Below are 20,010 nucleotides of genomic sequence, written 5' to 3' on the forward strand. Positions count from 1 at the left end.
TGTATGTTTTTATAGTTAAAAGAGGGCTTAGTTTTTTCTATACTCAGTATTATATGCAAAAAAATATTCTCATTCGTTTTGTAAACGATTTTATACAATCTGTTTTATAACACGATTCATTTTAGATACACGTAAAGGAGCATTACAACTGTATCGAGTCAATATTCGCCGTTTCTTAAAAAAACATTACGTTGTACTATGCTCACACATCGTTTTAAATCTACAACTGTAAAAGCGTGTTAATGATTTGCACCATCGTCAGAATAGTTTGTTTGTGTATGAGAAGCTACTGGAGATTATCCTGATGGGTGGCTATTCAAAAACGGGCAATGATAAAACACTTAAATAGGTTCTCTTATTTTATTTGCAATATAACACAGATTTTATCTTATTTTATTTTCTAATCGTTATGCCTAGAAACTATATCATGCTTGAAATACCATGAGGCTTATTGCCTCTAGCAGACTAAACGACGCCGCGGTGATGTTTCTCAGTGGGGTGCCATCCTCTAACATACGCTATCTGTACTTTTAATACACAGCGGCGCCAAGCTGAGCCTAATGTGTAAAATTGAATAAAAAATATTTATCCCCTATAGTTATCTATATATATATATATATATATATATATATATATATATATATATATATATATATATATATATATATATATATATATATATATTCACATTGAGATAATATTGTGCTTTCCAACATCAACAAACATACAGTCACCCAAAGGCTGATATGTTAAAGAACTAGACTCACGGGTGCCACGATTCTCACCTCACAAATGAATTTCGGTTTTTCAGACACACAAAATACCCTACAAAAACCGTAGCACTTATTCCTTAAGACATGATAAACTCTGATTTATTCATTTACATATGTGTTCAATTTTCCTTCATTTGTTTCCTGCAAAATCATTACATTTTGTTTTTATTCAGTTATATTCAATTCCCTAAGTTTTACAGGTACAGTGCGAATAACCAAGCTTTGCAATAGCATATATTATACATGTTTGTTTGTTTATAGTTGAACGTAGGCTTAGTTAAATCTACTTTTTTTACGCGGTAATACAGGCATAAAATGTTCATGCAATATATTTTAAATACGTCTTTCATTTTTTTTTTTTTATTTTACTAGCGTCATGAAAAAAATGCTCTCATTTTATCTTTTTAAAAAACATGCAAACAAACAAACACAGACAACCAAACACGTTTAAACAGTTTTTATTTATAGAATTGATTCCTGGTTTTAATCTTAACAGAAATATGTACGCTCCTTAATATATATATATATATATATATATATATATATATATATATATATATATATATATATATATATATATATATAAAGTATGTATATTCATTTGAAGTAGTCATCGCAGTGTCTATCATGCTGAGACCAAACCTTTAGGCATTACAAATCACACATTTCAAAAGCCTTCTCTGCAGGGGACCTTCCTCTAACAAATAGGTAGCGGTGCTTTTTAATACATCGAGACGCCAGTCTGTTCATAGCGGGTGGTTATGTGTCTGTGTGTGTCTGTGTCTGCGAGTGGGGTTGTCTCAGTGTCGGTGCTCATGTGCGCGCGCCTGTAAGTGTACCTATAGGAAGTTGTGCGCATGTTCGAAGCCCAAGGAACCGCCCCCTATTTAAGTCATAGAGCGAGTTTGCATTCATTCTTCTGCTAAAGTTTGATGAGTGCAGTTGGCTGCAGTTGTCTGCGAGGGAGAGAATTCAGACTGTACTTAAGCGGATGTCCTGGGGAGTTTTTTTAAAAACGGTAAGAGAGAGAGAGCTTTTTCAGAAATTGTACTTTGGTAGATTTTTTTGTTTTGTTTTTTTTTATAAATATTTAATTTAATATCTGTTTTATTTTGTGATACGCTGTTTTAAACTTTCTTTTTCATTAAGTGTGTGTGTGTGTGTGTGTGTGTGTGTGTGTGTGTGTGTGTGTGTGTGTGTGTGTGTGTGTGTGTGTGTGTGTGTGTGTGTGTGTGTGTGTGTGTGTGTGTGTGTGTGTGTGTGTGTGTGTGTGTGTGTGTGTGTGTGTGTGTGCAATGTTAGTTTAAATGCTTTCAGGGAATGCTGACTGTAAAGCGTTTTGTCCGGGGAGTTTTTTTTTTGAAAAACGGTGAGAGAGAGAGAGAGCACTTTTTCAGAAATTGTATTCTGGTAGAATTTGTTTAGTTCTTTTTTTATAAATATTTAATTTTAATATCTGTTTTATTTTGTGATACGCTGTTTTAAACTTTCTTTTCATTAAGTGTATATATGTATATTGTTTAAATGCTTTTAAATGGTGAATAAGACGTTTTCTTTTTTGGTTTTTCTTTTAGCTTTTAATAACTTCTTTTAAACTTTCTCCTTTTTCATTAAGTGTCTTATGTAAAAAAAAAGACTTTAATGTTGTCTGCACAAAGCATAAGTTAACATAAGCATTAATGTTGTATGCACCAAGCAGAAGTTAACATAAGCATTTATAAAACATGGGTACCCACTATCCCGATTACATAAATAACATATTAAACACTGATTTTTGTACATATCTTATAAAAGACGTGCAATAAGTTTATAGGCAAATATAAGCCTATATTAAATAAGCATATCTGTCTTGTAACAACCATAAAATCCACGCCCCCTCATTATATATTCATAAATCCACACCCCCTCATTATATATTTATAAATTCATACCTATAAGGTCAAAAAAAAGTCAAAAGGGTCATAAATTAGACTTTTGACAAAAACTATAGTAATATTACTGCTTATGTTGATGTAGCTGAACCTACATTTGGACAACTATCCGTGAATTCTTGTTTTTTTGCCGCACCTTGCCAGTAAAACGAACTAAAAAGTACTGCATCAAAATCATAGCCTTATAACAAACTAATTAGACCAATGTCTGATTTTATTCATGTTTTCATCGTATAGCACAGATTCATAGAGGTGTTTTTTGTTAAGCTTTCATTTCAGTTAGAAGTTAAAATATTTACCCTTTACACACCAGCTGTTAGTTAACTTTCACATTTCTTCAATGTTATTAGCAGTCAGCTCCAGTGAATATGTAATCTTAGTATTGATGTTACCTGAGAAATAATCTTTTGTTGCACATCTTCAGGAATCCAATCAGCTGTTTGTATGTGGAACCGGACTTCAGCTTGTGTGTTTACTAGAACGAAATGTGAAAAATGTACTATAACACAACAGTAGCTGACTCTCTGTAACCTGTGATGTTGTTGCCTGTCTAGTTAACTCTGTGGAGAATGCTTCCCCACAACAGTGCTCCTGATCACCCTGTACATTAAACATGCTTGTGAATATTTTAACAAAGACTTCCATTTCCATACCTTTATTAACATTCTGGCCCCCAGGGCCACTGCTTCGACAGTAGGTAATGGTGAGGCGATCTACACAAAAACAAAAGGTGCATGTCAGTAAACATGCTTCACAATAACATGCTTTATAAAAAGTAGTAATTCAATGCAACACTATTATGTCATAGCAGTGAAGGATGGGGGATTGTGATACAGTCTGAACGAAGACAAGCTTTTCCAAACTAGTCTGGACTTATTACAGTTTTTAAAGCTCTGGATTCCCGGATCCAAGTCATTGTAAACATATTCGGCTGCTTTCACAGCCCGATTAAAACCAATCTTGGACTGTGTAATGTTACCCTGGGAAAGGTAGTCCAAGATTAGTGCTAATTAAAACAATCGCAGTAGAAACGCTTACACACACACAAAAAAAAAAAAAAAAAAAAAGCGAATAATAAAATGATGTATTTATTACAGTTACGTGGCCAAGGCGTAAATATGGGTTCCATGGTGTAATGGTTAGCACTCTGGACTCTGAATCCAGCGATCCGAGTTCAAATCTCGGTGGGACCTTCGTTTTAGTGCATTATTATTCTTAAGTTATTAAAAAGTGTTTCATCGAACTGACGTTTCTCAGTTCGTTAAATACTGTTAAATTCACTGCAAAGTTGTGGGATGGCACCTTTTAGCCATAAAATCTAAAGTATAAAACCCACAGAAATACTTTTATTTGCTTTTGTCTGCTTTTGCAACCTGTACTGAAAAATCCGAGGTGACCATAAAAAGCTTGCAGAGTACAGTACAGGTAAAAAGGTAAAGCGTTAATAATTTTTTTTTGGGTTACCTTTCATTCTGGATTTAGCGATAGTCAGGCACACAAATATGAACAAGAATGACCTTTTCTTTAGGAGCCCCAGTGGCCTAATGGATAAGGCACTGGCCTCCTAAGCCAGGGATTGTGGGTTCGAGTCCCATCTGGGGTGTAACGTGTATGTTTTTTTTTCTCACGACTGTTTTATAATAAACTTTCCAGACGTTTCCCCTCTCTTCAGCTATTATTCATAAAAATGAATAAACATATATTTCAACATGGTTAGCGTCAGTAACCATTTAAACATGGTGTCTGGTAAAGGTAATTTAACTTTACCACCCTAAAGTAACGTTAACCGCAATGATTAAATAGTAACAAATATTCCATTATGTTAATTAATTTAACAGTATCTTATTAAACATTTGACAACTGAGCAAAAGCGGAGTGGCGCAGCGGAAGCGTGCTGGTCCCATAACCCAGAGGTCGATGGATCGAAACCATCCTCTGCTAGATTTTTTTGTCAGTTTATATTTCAGCCGCTTTTACATTTAATACCAATATACAAGTATATATATATATATATATATATATATATATATATATATATATATATATATATATATATATATATATATTTCATATTAACAATCACATACCGGTATGTATTGTTTATAAAACCATTACTTCACAGAAGCGTCAGTCAATTCCATTTGTGCCCTGAGTACGAGGGGCGGGGCATCACTCAGCAATAGGAAAATAACAGACAAGAGGCAGCGCCAATTGGGTAAGCACTTAGCTTTAGGGTATGGGCGGGGCTACTGGCTGCTTTTTTAATTCCGTACTTCTTTGGGACTGTGGTAGTGCTGTATTTGTTTGCTTCGTTATGAACAAACTACGCTAATTATAGAGTAAAGTATTTACGGAAAAGCTCTCTTTCGGTGAAAGAACGCGTGGCCTAATGGATAAGGCGTCTGACTTCGAATCAGAAGATTGAGGGTTCGAGTCCCTTCGTGGTCGTTTTTTTTTAGTTTAGATTTTATTTATTAATTGTGTAACTTGTATTTCAGATCAAATAATACAATGTAAGTCAGTGTACATGTTTCTGCGTTTTAAAAAGTGATATAGACTGTTTTTCCTTTAGTGTGGTAAGGAAAATAATTTAACTTAAATATAGAAATATGTTCTACATCAGTGTGATCTCGTTAGAAATGTACCTAATGTATAGTCCAGTATATGTCAAATGATCAATTCCTTACGTAGATTCCTTCTATTGCAGATGAATCAACTACAAGCTGTGCAGCTTCACTATTTGCTGTACGGGACGTGTCGTGTCGCAGCACTTTTGACTGCGCAAAGTGGTCACAGCTGTTGTTCACACTTTAAATACAGATTGCATTCGCAAAATTGGATACATTTAAAGTAAATGTGCTGAGTTTGTACCTCTTATCAAGAGGTTTTAAAAGCGACATCGTTGGTACATCCGTCCTCTCAACCAACAGGGAAACCCGAAAGGGAGAATTTCAAACATTTGTCGCACTGAGACCCTCGACTCTTACCAGAAATGATGTCGGAGTCTGAAGTCTGTACGGTAAAGTTTTGTACTCTAAAGTAACATTTAAACTTGCCAGCAGTCAAAAGCAAGTCTTTATATTATTGGTTCTGGTGTACTATTTAAAAGCTCTTGTGTATGTTGATGTAGCTAAACCTACATTTGGACAACTTTCCGTGAATTCTTGTTTTTTTGCCGCACCTTGCCAGTAAAATGAACTAAAAAGTACTGCATCAAAATCATAGCCTTATAACAAACTAATTAGACCAATGTCTGATTTTATTCATGTTTTCATCGTATAGCACAGATTCATAGAGGTGTTTTTTGTTAAGCTTTCATTTCAGTTAGAAGTTAAAATATTTACCCTTTGCAGGGATATGGAGGAATGCAGTACAGTGTGCAGAGAGCTGATTCAGACAGAGATATGGAGGAATGCAGTACAGTGTGCAGAGAGCTGATTCAGGCAGGGATATGGAGGAATGCAGTACAGTGTGCAGAGAGCTGATTCAGGCAGGGACATTGAGGATTGCAGTAAAGTGTGCACTGAGCTGATTCAGGCAGGGATATGAAGGAATGCAGTACAGTGTGCAGAGAGCTGATTCAGGCAGGGATATGGAGGAATGCAGTACCGTGTGCAGAGCTGATTTAGGAAGCAATATGGAGGAATGCAGTACAGTGTGCAGAGAGCTGATTCAGGCAGGGACATTGAGGATTGCAGTAAAGTGTGCACTGAGCTGATTCAGGCAGGGATATGGAGGAATGCAGTACAGTGTGCAGAGCTGATTCAGGCAGGGATATGAAGGAATGCAGTACAGTGTGCAGAGAGCTGATTCAGGCAGGGACATTGAGGATTGCAGTAAAGTGTGCACTGAGCTGATTCAGGCAGGGATATGGAGGAATGCAGTACAGTGTGCAGAGCTGATTCAGGCAGGGATATGGAGGAATGCAGTACAGTGTGCAGAGAGCTGATTCAGGCAGGGATATGGAGGAATGCAGTACAATGTGCAGAGCTGATTCTGGGAGGGATATGGAGGAATGCAGTACAGTGTGCAGAGCTGATTCAGGCAGGAAAATAGAGGAATGCAGTACAGTGTGAAGAGCTGATTCAGGCAGCGATATGGAGAAATGCATTACAATGTGCAGAGATCTGATTCAGGCAGGGATATGGAGGAATGCAGTACAATGTGCAGAGAGCTGATTCAGGCTGGGACATGGAGGAATGCAGTACAGTGTGCAGAGTTGATTCAGGCAGGGATATGGAGGAATGCAGTACTGTGTGCAGAGCTGATTCAGGCAGGAAAATAGAGGAATACAGTACAGTGCAGAGCTGATTCAGGCAGGGATATGGAGGAATGCAGTACAATGTGCAGAGAGCTGATTTAGGCGGGGACATGGAGGAATGCAGTACAGTGTGCAGAGCTGATTTAGGAAGCAATATGGTGGAATGCAGTACAGTGTGCAGAGAGCTGATTCAGACAGGGATATGGAGGAATGCAGTACCATGTGCAGAGAGCTGATTCAGGCAGGGATATGAAGGAATGCAGTACAGTGTGCAGAGAGCTGATTCAGGCAGGGATATAAAGGAATGCAGTACAGTGTGCAGAGAGCTGATTCAGACAGGGATATGGAGGAATGCATTACCTTGTACAGAGAGCTGATTCATGCAGGGATATGGAGGAAGGCAGTACAGTGAGCAGAGAGCGGATTCAGGCAGGGATATGGAGGAATGCAGTACAGTGTGCAGAGAGCTGATTCAGGCAGGGATATGGAGGAATGCAGTACATTGTGCAAAGATCTGATTAAGACAGTGATATTGAGGAATGCAGTACAGTGTGCAGAGCTGATTCAGGCAGGGATATAGAGGAATGCACTACAATGTGCATAGCTGATTCGGGGAGGGATATGGAGGAATGCAGTAAAATGTGAAGAGCTAATTCAGGTAGGGATATGGAGGAATGCAGTACAGTGTGCAGTGCTGACTCAGGCAGGCATATGGAGAAATGCAGTACAGTGTGCAGTGAGCTGATTCAGGCAGGGATATGGAGGAATGCAGTACAGTGTGCAGAGATCTGATTCAGACAGGGATATGGAGGAATGCAGTACAGTGTGCACAGAGTTGACTCAGGCAGGGATATGGAGGAATGCAGTACAGTGTGCAGAGAGCTGACCCAGGCTGGGAAATGGAGGAATGTAATACAGTGTGCAGGGAGCTGATTCAGGCACTTGGTTGATGGCAGGTGCTTCTGTCTGGCTCTGATTCCTTCAGGAAATTTGGAAATCAGCAGGAAGTTTATTTCTATGAATGTTCCACAATCTAGAGAATGCATACCATAGTTTATTTCTTGGCCAACCAATTTATCTTTTTTCATTTATATATTTTGGAAAAGTTCTTTTCTGTAAATTCATATTCACGCTTTTAAAAATATTAAGTTTCTGCTTGGTTCACACCAATACTACTGTGGTTAGCCGCTGCCATGGTGTATCGCCCCCTTGTGGAAAATATCTGAAGTTCTTCACCGCTGCCTAGATCGAACTAAGGAGATCAAGAATCCACCAAATTGTCTAAAATATAACCTAAACGTATCAAATTAAAACAGCAGTAGAAACGCTTACAAAAAATAGAATAATAATAAAATGATGTATTTATTACAGTTAAGTGGCCGATACATAAATATGGTTTCCATGGTGTAATGGTTATCACTCATGACTTTCAATCCTGTGATCTGAGTTCAAATCCCCGTAGGACAATCATTTTAGCATTATTATTCTTAAGATATTAAAAAGTGTTTCATCGAGCTGACGTTTCTATAAGAACATAAGAAAGTTTACAAACGAGAGGAGGCCATTCAGCCCATCTTGCTCGTTTGGTTGTTAGTAGCTTAATGATCCCAGAATCTCATCAAGCAGCTTCTTGAAGCATCCCAGGGTGTCAGCTTCAACAACATTACAGGGGAGTTTGTGCCACACCCTCACAATTCTCTGTGTAAAAAATGCGCGTCCTATTTTCTGTTCTGAATGCCCCTTTATCTCATCTCCATTTGTGAGCCCTGGTCCTTGTTTCTTTTTTCAGGTCAAATAAGTCCCCTGGGTTGATATTGTCTATACCTTTTAGGATTTTGAATGTTTGAATCAGATCGCCGCGTAGTCTTCTTTGTTCAAGACTGTATAGATTCAATTCTTTTAGCCTGTCTGCATACGACATGCCTTTTAAACCCGGGATAATTTTGGTTGCTCTTCTTTGCACTCTTTCTAGAGCAGCAATATCATTTTTGTAACGAGGTGACGAGAACTGAACACAATATTCTAGGTGAGGTCTTACTAATGCATTGCAGAGTTTTAACATTACTTCCCTTGATTTAAATTCAACACTTCTCACAATATATCCGAGCATCTTGTTAGCCTTTTTTATAGCTTCCCCACATTGTCTAGATGAAGACATTTCTGAGTCAACATAAACTCCTAGGTCTTTTTCATAGTTCCCTTCTTCAATTTCACTATCTCCCATATGATATTTATAATGCACATTTTTATTGCCCGCATGCAATACTTTACACTTTTCTCTATTAAATTTCATTTGCCATGTGTCTGCCCAATTCTGAATGCTGTCTAGATCATTTTGAATGACCTTTGCTGCTTCAACAGTGTTTGCCACTCCTTTTTGTGTCGTCTGCAAATTTAACTTTTTGTTTGCTTACTATACCAGAATCTAAATCATTAATGTAGATCAGGAATAGCAGAGGACTTAATACTGATCCCTGTGGTACACCACTGGTTACCTCGCTCCATTTTGAGTTTCACATGGAGTTATATGGTAATCTTAGGTATTGGTGAAGGCGTGGTTGAGCTTTAATGTACACTTCCAATTTCCCTTTGCTAAAATAAATCCCTTTGAGAACGAAAACCAGCGGTCCAGAGAAGCTGCTTATCTGCCTTTTGTACGCATTAAAAAAATGTGAAACACGCACTCAGTTTACCATTACCATGTCAGGAGGCTACTTTGACACTGCTCAGCAAACAAGTAACCTAACTTTCCAACACCACAACCATTGTAAACACACAGCAATGTGCAGATGTATTTTAAGATGTTAATTTACAGTCCACTGTGCCAGCCAGTATTTTAGAGTCATACTGATCATGCCTCTTTCAACTGATCAACTCTTACACATGTGGTACATCCGAGTAACTATTTAGAAAACTATTCATAACTTCCAATTACCCAACCCAGCAAAACCAGCCGACAAATTAAAATAAACGAGGAACAAACAACACTTTGTACAAGTCATTCATTTATTCTTTACAGATTGCTTCAATGCAGCCAGCCTTCATATCCTGGCATCACCTTCAATCAAACTCCTCGCGTCGGCTTCGCTTCACTGCAGTGTGCATTTTCTTTTGCTGCAGGCGTTCTCGGTTCATTTTGTCTATCCTGAAAAGAGAAACAATGTTAATTTGCTCTGGAGGCAAATTGTAAGGTTACGGCATCTCTGATCAAATAGTTTGTAAACATGAAGACAACTGGATATGGGAAAATGAGCATGAAGCTAATATCTGTTATCATCCAAAATCCAAGAAGTGACGCCAATATCACAACCCTCTTAGAGCAGAGTGCGGTTAGATTGTTTGCTACGGGAAGGATCAGCATCTGAAATAGTATAATTGAGGGCTAGTGCATTGCTGTGTCGTGGTACAAGGTAATGATCCCAGTTTTAAATGAGCTCTTGGCAGCCCTGATCAGATCCTGGTGTCACAGGAAGATTACCTGTAGCGTCGGAGAGCCACGTCTTCTTGGGAAGGCAGCTTGTGTTTCACGCTGGCAGCAGCGATCATGTCTCGGATCTTCTGCAAACAGTCAGACAGATTGCGCATCTGGTACCGGCTCACTTCCGAGGTGACGATCAGCTCCCCACTTCTGTTTATTCGGTTTGTATGCTGAGATGCAAAATAAATAAATAAAAACATAACTAACAGGGTTTTAACAGCCAGTTCTGAGGCCTGACCTATTACATGTAGTGCTCAAAACAGTAATTCATATTAAAGTCCCTGATATTTATTTACTTACAAAAAAAAAAGTTCACACACCTCCTCAATTTTGTAAATGACCCAGTGTCACGCAGCTGTGTACTATGTCACGCTGCTATCCCCTGATGTATGCAATTCATGGTATTTTTTTGTAAGTAAAACTAAGGCTACGATTTTGTCACAGAGGTCATGGAAATCCTGAAAATCGTGAATTTGAATATAGTCTTGGACGCCTGAAAATGGATGTGAAACACATTTGATGAGGCGCTTCCTTTATTTCCTTTAAAAAATGTACTGAAAATACTAATCTGCGAGTGTCTGTAAATTGTTTGGTTGTGTATTCACGCAGCATTTATGTGTAGCTGTGTAGGTCAGCGAATGAGATAACTGAGCGAGCAAGTATGTAACTGGGTGACAGCTAAAAGAAAAACAATTGTGAGAGCTGTTTTCTGTAAAGAAAGAACAACAATGCATCGGAGAACAGAAGTTTTCCAACTTAGAGGCTCTTTTTACAACATTCTATTTCCGAATCGCGGAAAACGCGAAATCCTGGTTCACTTTTCTATCGCAGATGAATCAATTACAAGCTGTGCAGCTTCACTATTTGCTGTACGGGACGCGTCGTGTCGCAGCACTTTTGACTGCGCAAAGTGGTCACAGCTGTTGTTCACACTTTAAATACAGATTGCATTCGCAAAATTGGATACATTTACATTTAAAGTAAATGTGCTGAGTTTGTACCTCTTATCAAGAGGTTTTAAAAGCGATATCGTTGGTACATCCGTCCTCTCAACCAACAGGGAAACCCGAAAGGGAGAATTTCAAACATTTGTCGCACTGAGACCCTCGACTCTTACCAGAAATGATGTCGGAGTCTGAAGTCTGTACGGTAAAGTTTTGTACTCTAAAGTAACATTTAAACTTGCCAGCAGTCAAAAGCAAGTCTTTATATTATTGGTTCTGGTGTACTATTTAAAAGCTCTTGTGTATGTTGATGTAGCTAAACCTACATTTGGACAACTTTCCGTGAATTCTTGTTTTTTTGCCGCACCTTGCCAGTAAAATGAACTAAAAAGTACTGCATCAAAATCATAGCCTTATAACAAACTAATTAGACCAATGTCTGATTTTATTCATGTTTTCATCGTATAGCACAGATTCATAGAGGTGTTTTTTGTTAAGCTTTCATTTCAGTTAGAAGTTAAAATATTTACCCTTTGCAGGGATATGGAGGAATCCAGTACAGTGTGCAGAGAGCTGATTCAAACAGGGATATGGAGGAATGCAGTACAGTGTGCAGAGATCTGATTCAGGCAGGGATATGGAGGAATGCAGTACAGTGTGCAGAGAGCGGATTCAGACAGGGATATGGAGGAATGCAGTACAGTGTGCAAAGATCTGATTCAGGCAGGGATATGAAGGAATGCAGTACAGTGTGCAGAGCTGATTCATTCAGGGATATAGAGGAATGCACTACAATGTGCATAGCTGATTCGGGGAGGGATATGGAGGAATGCAGTAAAATGTGAAGAGCTGATTCAGGTAGGGGTATGGAGGAATGCAGTACAGTGTGCAGAGCTGATTCAGGCAGGGATATTGAGGAATGCAGTACAGTGTGCAGTGCTGACTCAGGCAGGCATATGGAGAAATGCAGTACAGTGTGCAGTGAGCTGATTCAGGCAGGGATATGGAGGAATGCAGTACAGTGTGCAGAGATCTGATTCAGACAGGGATATTGAGGAATGCAGTACAGTGTGCAGAGAGTTGACTCAGGCAGGGATATGGAGGAATGCAGTACAGTGTGCAGAGAGCTGACCCAGGCTGGGAAATGGAGGAATGTAATACAGTGTGCAGGGAGCTGATTCAGGCACTTGGTTGATGGCAGGTGCTTCTGTCTGGCTCTGATTCCTTCAGGAAATTTGGAAATCAGCAGGAAGTTTATTTCTATGAATGTTCCACAATCTAGAGAATGCATACCATATTTATTTATTTATTTCTTGGCCAACCAATTTATCTTTTTTCATTTATATATTTTGGAAAAGTTCTTTTCTGTAAATTCATATTCACGCTTTTAAAAATATTAAGTTTCTGCTTGGTTCACACCAATACTACTGTGGTTAGCCGCTGCCATGGTGTATCGCCCCCTTGTGGAAAATATCTGAAGTTCTTCACCGCTGCCTAGATCGAACTAAGGAGATCAAGAATCCACCAAATTGTCTAAAATATAACCTAAACGTATCAAATTAAAACAACAGCAGTAGAAACACTTACAAAAAATAGAATAATAATAAAATGATGTATTTATTACAGTTAAGTGGCCGATACATAAATATGGTTTCCATGGTGTACTGGTTATCACTCATGACTTTCAATCCTGTGATCTGAGTTCAAATCCCCGTAGGACAATCATTTTAGCATTATTATTCTTAAGATATTAAAAAGTGTTTCATCGAGCTGACGTTTCTATAAGAACATAAGAACATAAGAAAGTTTACAAACGAGAGGAGGCCATTCAGCCCATCTTGCTCGTTTGGTTGTTAGTAGCTTAATGATCCCAGAATCTCATTAAGCAGCTTCTTGAAGCATCCCAGGGTGTCAGCTTCAACAACATTACAGGGGAGTTTGTGCCACACCCTCACAATTCTCTGTGTAAAAAATGCGCGTCCTATTTTCTGTTCTGAATGCCCCTTTATCTCATCTCCATTTGTGAGCCCTGGTCCTTGTTTCTTTTTTCAGGTCAAATAAGTCCCCTGGGTTGACATTGTCTATACCTTTTAGGATTTTGAATGTTTGAATCAGATCGCCGCGTAGTCTTCTTTGTTCAAGACTGTATAGATTCAATTGTTTTAGCCTGTCTGCATACGACATGCCTTTTAAACCCGGGATAATTTTGGTTGCTCTTCTTTGCACTCTTTCTAGAGCAGCAATATCATTTTTGTAACGAGGTGACCAGAACTGAACACAATATTCTAGGTGAGGTCTTACTAATGCATTGCAGAGTTTTAACATTACTTCCCTTGATTTAAATTCAACACTTCTCACAATATATCCGAGCATCTTGTTAGCCTTTTTTATAGCTTCCCCACATTTTCTAGATGAAGACATTTCTAAGTCAACATAAACTCCTAGGTCTTTTTCATAGTTCCCTTCTTCAATTTCACTATCTCCCATATGATATTTATAATGCACATTTTTATTGCCTGCATGCAATATTTTACACTTTTCTCTATTAAATTTCATTTGCCATGTGTCTGCCCAATTCTGAATGCTGTCTAGATCATTTTGAATGACCTTTGCTGCTTCAACAGTGTTTGCCACTCCTCCTATTTTTGTGTCGTCTGCAAATTTAACTTTTTGTTTGCTTACTATACCAGAATCTAAATCATTAACGTAGATTAGGAATAGCAGAGGACTTAATACTGATCCCTGTGGTACACCACTGGTTACCTCGCTCCATTTTGAGTTTCACATGGAGTTATATGGTAATCTTAGGTATTGGTGAAGGCGTGGTTGAGCTTTAATGTACACTTCCAATTTCCCTTTGCTAAAATAAATCCCTTTGAGAACGAAAACCAGCGGTCCAGAGAAGCTGCTTATCTGCCTTTTGTACGCATTAAAAAAATGTGAAACACGCACTCAGTTTACCATTACCATGTCAGGAGGCTACTTTGACACTGCTCAGCAAACAAGTAACCTAACTTTCCAACACCACAACCATTGTAAACACACAGCAATGTGCAGATGTATTTTAAGATGTTAATTTACAGTCCACTGTGCCAGCCAGTATTTTAGAGTCATACTGATCATGCCTCTTTCAACTGATCAACTCTTACACATGTGGTACATCCGAGTAACTATTTAGAAAACTATTCATAACTTCCAATTACCCAACCCAGCAAAACCAGCCGACAAATTAAAATAAACGAGGAACAAACAACACTTTGTACAAGTCATTCATTTATTCTTTACAGATTGCTTCAATGCAGCCAGCCTTCATATCCTGGCATCACCTTCAATCAAACTCCTCGCGTCGGCTTCGCTTCACTGCAGTGTGCATTTTCTTTTGCTGCAGGCGTTCTCGGTTCATTTTGTCTATCCTGAAAAGAGAAACAATGTTAATTTGCTCTGGAGGCAAATTGTAAGGTTACGGCATCTCTGATCAAATAGTTTGTAAACATGAAGACAACTGGATATGGGAAAATGAGCATGAAGCTAATATCTGTTATCATCCAAAATCCAAGAAGTGACGCCAATATCACAACCCTCTTAGAGCAGAGTGCGGTTAGATTGTTTGCTACGGGAAGGATCAGCATCTGAAATAGTATAATTGAGGGCTAGTGCATTGCTGTGTCGTGGTACAAGGTAATGATCCCAGTTTTAAATGAGCTCTTGGCAGCCCTGATCAGATCCTGGTGTCACAGGAAGATTACCTGTAGCGTCGGAGAGCCACGTCTTCTTGGGAAGGCAGCTTGTGTTTCACGCTGGCAGCAGCGATCATGTCTCGGATCTTCTGCAAACAGTCAGACAGATTGCGCATCTGGTACCGGCTCACTTCCGAGGTGACGATCAGCTCCCCACTTCTGTTTATTCGGTTTGTATGCTGAGATGCAAAATAAATAAATAAAAACATAACTAACAGGGTTTTAACAGCCAGTTCTGAGGCCTGACCTATTACATGTAGTGCTCAAAACAGTAGAACATATTAAAGTCCCTGATATTTATTTACTTACAAAAAAAAAAGTTCACACACCTCCTCAATTTTGTAAATGTTCCAGTGTCACGCAGCTGTGTACTATGTCACGCTGCTATCCCCTGATGTATGCAATTCATGGTATTTTTTTGTAAGTAAAACTAAGGCTACGATTTTGTCACAGAGGTCATGGAAATCCTGAAAATCGTGAATTTGAATATAGTCTTGGACGCCTGAAAATGGATGTGAAACACATTTAATGAGGCGCTTCCTTTATTTCCTTTAAAAAATGTACTGAAAATACTAATCTGCGAGTGTCTGTAAATTGTTTGGTTGTGTATTCACGCAGCATTTATGTGTAGCTGTGTAGGTCAGCGAATGAGATAACTGAGCGAGCAAGTATGTAAATGGATGACAGCTAAAAGAAAAACAATTGTGAGAGCTGTTTTCTGTAAAGAAAGAACAACAATGCATCGGAGAACAGAAGTTTTCCAACTTAGAGGCTCTTTTTACAACATTCTATTTCCGAATCGCGGAAAACGCGAAATCCTGGTTCACTTTTCTATCGCAGATGAATCAATTACAAGCTGTGCAGCTTCACTATTTGCTGTACGGGACGCGTCGTGTCGCAGCACTTTTGACTGCGCAAAGTGGTCACAGCTGTTGTTCACACTTTAAATACAGATTGCATTCGCAAAATTGGATACATTTAAAGTAAATGTGCTGAGTTTGTAGCTCTTATCAAGAGGTTTTAAAAGCGATATCATTGGTACATCCGTCCTCTCAACCAACAGGGAAAGCCGAAAGGGAGAATTTCAAACATTTGTCACACTGAGACCCTCGACTCTGACCAGAAATAATGTCGGAGTCTGAAGTCTGTACGGTAAAGTTTTGTACTCTAAAGTAACATTTAAACTTGCCAGCAGTCAAAAGCAAGTCTTTATATTATTGGTTCTGGTGTACTATTTAAAAGCTCTTGTGTATGTTGATGTAGCTAAACCTACATTTGGACAACTTTCCGTGAATTCTTGTTTTTTTGCCACACCTTGCCAGTAAAATGAACTAAAAAGTACTGCATCAAAATCATAGCCTTATAACAAACTAATTAGACCAATGTCTGATTTTATTAGTGTTTTCCTCGTATAGCACAGATTCATAGAGGTGTTTCTTGTTAAGCTTTCATTTCAGTTACAAGTTACAATATTTACCCTTTACACACCAGCTGTTAGTTAACTTTCACATTTCTTCAATGTTATTAGCAGTCAGCTCCAGTGAATATGTAATCTTAGTATTGATGTTACCTGAGAAATAATCTTTTGTCGCACATCTTCTGGAATCCAATCAGCTGTTTGTATGTGGAACCGGACTTCAGCTTGTGTGTTTACTAGAACAAAATGTGAAAAATGTACTAGAACACAACAGTAGCTGACTCTCTATAACCTGTGATGTTGTTGCCTGTCTAGTTAACTCTGTGGAGAATGCTTCCCCACAACAGTGCTCCTGATCACCGTGTACATTAAACATGCTTGTGAATATTTTAACAAAGACTTCCATTTCCATACCTTTATTAACATTCTGGCCTCCAGGGCCACTGCTTCGACAGTAGGTAATGGTGAGGCGATCTACACAAAAACAAAAGGTGCACGTCAGTAAACATGCTTCACAATAACATGCTTTATAAAAAGTAGTAATTCAATGCAACACTATTATGTCATAGCAGTGAAGGATGGGGGATTGTGATACAGTCTGAACGAAGACAAGCTTTTCCAAACTAGTCTGGACTTATTACAGTTTTTAAAGCTCTGGATTCCCGGATCCAAGTCATTGTAAACATATTCGTCTGCTTTCACAGCCCGATTAAAACCAATCTTGGACTGTGTAATGTTACCCTGGGAAAGGTAGTCCAAGATTAGTGCTAATTAAAACAATCGCAGTAGAAACGCTTACACACACAAACAAAAAAAAAAAAAAAAAAAAAAAAAGCGAATAATAAAATGATGTATTTATTACAGTTATGTGGCCAAGGCGTAAATATGGGTTCCATGGTGTAATGGTTAGCACTCTGGACTCTGAATCCAGCGATCCGAGTTCAAATCTCGGTGGGACTTTCGTTTTAGTGCATTATTATTCTTAAGTTATTAAAAAGTGTTTCATCGAACTGACGTTTCTCAGTTCGTTAAATACTGTTAAATTCACTGCAAAGTTGTGGGATGGCACCTTTTAGCCATAAAATCTAAAGTATAAAACCCTCAGAAATACTTTTATTTGCTTTTGTCTGCTTTTGCAACCTGTACTGAAAAATCCAAGGTGACCGTAAAAAGCTTGCAGAGTACAGTACAGGTAAAAAGGTAAAGCGTTAATAATTTTTTTTTGGGTTGCCTTTCATTCTGTATTTAGCGATAGTCAGGCACACAAATATGAACAAGAACGATAGGTTGCGGATGCAACCCCGGTTCCCTGAAAGAGAAAATAACCATCAACATGAGATATTGCCGTCAGGCAGCACCGGTAGGCTGAGCTTTTATAGCAAAGCTGCCGATAGGCCCCCACGCCAGCTGCAGTGTAAGCCCGCCCCCCTGGGAGCTTACTTAACTGCGCGCGCGGGGATGCACTTCCTCTTTTGCTCTTCAGGCCGTGAAGGCCTCCAGAGCGACCTCGCAGCTTGATGGTTATTTTCTCTTTCAGGGAACCGGGGTTGCATCCGCAACCTATCGTTCCCTTTCAAGTCGAAAATAACAATCAACATGGGATACAGTGATCCCTAGCTGTCGCGAGGGAGGATTCTCGGCAGTAGGACAGACTTACGTCATAACGCAACTACGTAGGCAGTACATCTAGGCATATGCGGAGCTGCGCCTCAGCGTCTATGCTCATAATGACACCTGTCTTAAAGGTGGAACAGTCAACACCATGCTATCAACCACTCTATACGTCCGCATCCTGAGGCGTCGTAGAGTGTAAAACAGATGCTCCAAACAGTGGAGCAGAGGAATCCAGTACATTTAACCTGTAAAACCTCATGAAAGTATGCGGCGTAGCCCAACTGGCTGCCGCGCAAATATCAGACACCGGCACCCCTCGAAAGAGGGCCCAGGATGTCGCCATACCTTTGGTAGAATGCGCCTTCAACTGCCCTGGTGGTGGAAGGCCTGCAGATTCATACGCTAATTTAATAGCATCCACTATCCAGTGGGAAAGGTGCTGTTTAGACAGCGGCTGACCCAAAGATCTAGAACCATGGCATATGAACAACTGTTCTGTCTGCCTCACAGTCTTTGTACGGTCAATATAACACCTCAATGCCCTCACGGGGCAGAGCATGTGTAACCGCTCTTCCTCTGGGGAAGAAAAAGGAGGAGGATGGAACGCCATCAACTCGACTGACTGGTTCATGCGGAACGGGGATATAACCTTTGGTAAAAAGGCCGGATTAGGGCGCATGGAGACCTTAGAACCGTCTCCTGCAAAACGAGTACAAGAAGGATGCACTGAAAGTGCATGTAACTCGCTCACGCGTTTTGCTGATACCACAGCCAGCAAAAATGCAGTCTTAATAGATATGAGCTTCATATCCACGCTGTGGAGAGGCTCAAACGGTGCCTTGGCAAGGGCTTCTAGCACCACATCAAGGCTCCACGACGGTAAACTGGTCGTTCTTGGAGGCCGCAAGCGTCTTGCGCCTTTCAGAAACTGAGATGCCAAAAAATGGCAACCAGGTGATAAACCGGCAATGCGTACATGACAAGCCGAAATGGCGGCTAAATACACTTTAAGTGTAGAAGGAGATTTCCCTTCATCCAGCAGTTTCTGCAGAAACTGCAATATTACTGCCATAGGACAGGAGACTGGGTCGTGGCTCTCAGCCAGACACCAACTCTGAAACAACTGCCACTTATACGCATACTGCGACCTAGTAGAGGGCACTCTCGCACTCTGGATGGTCGATATAGATGCGCTCTACCACCCGAGGGTGAAGATGCCATTTGCCCGCAAGAGGACCTCCTCTGGACAGGAGATCCGCTGCGTAATTGACTCTGCCCGGCAGATGAACTGCACGCAGAGAGGCTAAACGCGGTTGAGCCCAGAGCAACAGCCGCGTTACCATCCGGTGAAGACCGGTGGACCGCAATCCGCCCTGGCGATTGATATACGCCACTACTGTGGTGTTGTCTGACCGCACTAACACGTGCTTGTCTAGAAGCACTGGCAAGAAGTGCCGAAGGGCGAGGTCCACTGCTCTGAGTTCCAGAGCGTTGATGTGGGCTGACCTCCAGGGTCCTGACCACACTCCACGGGTCCCTGTCCCGTTCCAGACTGCCCCCCAACCTTGGTTGGAAGCGTCGGTCGTGATAACTTCCCTTCGGAAGATGGGACCCAAGCGCACGCCCTGGCGGATGTTCGACTGAACTTTCCACCAGCGTAATGCTTCCCAGCAGGTTCGGGATACCCTCAACCTGCGGTGCTTGTCTCTCCGCGGGTGCAACGCGAAGGCATTGAACCAGGCCTGCAGAGGTCTCTGGTGTAGTAAGCCCAAAGGAAGGGCTTGCGAGGCGGCAGCCATCAACCCCAGCATGCGCTGACAGAGCTCCATGCTGACTGTTTCTCTCAACCTGAATA

The 20,010-nt window shown here is 40.0% G+C and overlaps 4 non-coding genes across 4 annotated transcripts; all 4 read left to right on the plus strand.

Annotated features, from left to right (window-relative positions):
• The first annotated feature begins 3,825 nt into the window (after nucleotides 1-3,825).
• trnaq-cug (transfer RNA glutamine (anticodon CUG)) lies at nucleotides 3,826-3,897 on the plus strand. Its single transcript has one exon. It is a non-coding gene; the product is annotated as a tRNA-Gln (tRNA).
• A 337-nt stretch (nucleotides 3,898-4,234) lies between these two features.
• On the plus strand, nucleotides 4,235-4,307 carry trnar-ccu (transfer RNA arginine (anticodon CCU)). The gene has a single exon. It is a non-coding gene; the product is annotated as a tRNA-Arg (tRNA).
• A 772-nt stretch (nucleotides 4,308-5,079) lies between these two features.
• Nucleotides 5,080-5,152, plus strand: trnar-ucg (transfer RNA arginine (anticodon UCG)). Its single transcript has one exon. It is a non-coding gene; the product is annotated as a tRNA-Arg (tRNA).
• Nucleotides 5,153-17,429: 12,277 nt separating this feature from the next.
• trnaq-cug (transfer RNA glutamine (anticodon CUG)) lies at nucleotides 17,430-17,501 on the plus strand. Its single transcript has one exon. It is a non-coding gene; the product is annotated as a tRNA-Gln (tRNA).
• The last annotated feature ends 2,509 nt before the right edge of the window (nucleotides 17,502-20,010 follow it).

This window comes from Acipenser ruthenus, chromosome 17 (genome assembly GCF_902713425.1).
Source record: "Acipenser ruthenus chromosome 17, fAciRut3.2 maternal haplotype, whole genome shotgun sequence".
Lineage (NCBI taxonomy): Eukaryota > Metazoa > Chordata > Actinopteri > Acipenseriformes > Acipenseridae > Acipenser > Acipenser ruthenus.